Below are 1,501 nucleotides of genomic sequence, written 5' to 3'. Positions count from 1 at the left end.
GATCTATGTGTGTGTGTGTCATTTTCCAAGTGGCAGCTTTGGGTTTTTTTGTTTTGTTTTTTTATTTTGTAAATATGAAAAAACAGTCAAGTAGCTACTGCAGCTGAACAAAAACACCTTTCACAGTTTGATCACACCATAGACAGCCAGGAGGTGTTGTCAGTATCTGTGTGTGTGTGTGTGTGTGAGTGAATGTGTGGGTGCGTGTGTGCGCGCATGTGGGAAGGGGGTGGGCGAGGGAGTCCTGCATTGATTTGTAGTTTATTTCAGAAAAAAATGTTAATGTCATGCCATATAAATTATTTATATTAAATTTTTATTTTTGTAGTTTGTACAGTTGTTAGTATCTAGACTGAAGTTCTATTTTTAAAGAGTAAATATATATTATATATAAATATATCTATTTGTGGCTGAGTTTGCTTTTATTTTATTGTTCTGTTGACTTTGGGGGGGGGGGGGGGTTGGAGTGGGGGGTGGGAGGTCATGGGAGGGAAGGGGTTCACAACACTTTAGAGCTGAGGCCTTTGTGTGTGTGTGTGTGTGTGTGTGTGTGTGTGTGTCTGTGTGAGAGCAGGAGGTGTGCATGCGTGCGTGTGTGTGTGGAGCAGAGGAGGCGGTTGGAGGACCATGAAGGAGAAGGTGTGTAGGAGTTTGTCACTGTTACACCTTGTTTTTGAGTCTCCTCTTGGCCCTTCCTTCTTCATTGTCAGTTTTAAAAATGTTCTTGTCCACGTCTAAAACACTGTGACTTCTGAAAACTATGCTCAAGAAAAAACCCTTGTGTGACCATTATGTTCCCTCACCTGCTATAGAAATTTAACTAACAAAATAAATGGAATGAAAAAAAGTGCTTCTTTGGTCTTTGCAAGTCTTTGCGTGTGTGTACGTCCACCTGTTGCCCTGCAAATAAATAAAACGGGAGCACACATCTCACACTGTGGCCTGCTCTCTCATCAAGACACAATGTTGAAGTGTCGCGTAGAAGACTTCAAGGAAGCATGTTGACCCTTCTGGCCTTAAAATACAAGCACTAAGTTACTAAAGCGGTAAAATCAAAGAGATGCTTAAGATAAAGACTAAGATTTTAATATTATCTTTATTATATGATCAGGGAAGGATTGACATGAGTTTTCTAAGCATACTCCATCCATCCATTTTAAGCACAAGATTACGCAGATTCACTTCATTTGGTTCTGAAAACTAAATTAATTTTGCTTTGCACATTTGTGTTTCCCTTCATTTTTTTGCCAACCCCAGATCAAAATGTAAACCTTACATACAGTAAAAAGTATTTACAAAGCGTGTTGGATAACTGTGTGAGCTGGGGGCCTACCCCAGCTGTCAAAGGGAGAGAGGCAGGCTACATCCTTGACAAGATGCCAATCAGTTGCAGGGCTAACACAGAGAGAGGCGACCATTCACATCCACACCTATCACAATTAAGAATCCCCAGTTAACCCAACTCTGCATAAAATTTTGATGACCACATTTTTAATTTTTC

This window comes from Oreochromis niloticus, linkage group LG18, assembly GCF_001858045.2.
Source record: "Oreochromis niloticus isolate F11D_XX linkage group LG18, O_niloticus_UMD_NMBU, whole genome shotgun sequence".
NCBI classification, from domain to species: Eukaryota; Metazoa; Chordata; class Actinopteri; order Cichliformes; family Cichlidae; genus Oreochromis; species Oreochromis niloticus.
The sequence above is the reverse complement of the archived record's forward strand: the minus strand, read 5'-3'. Positions refer to the sequence as shown.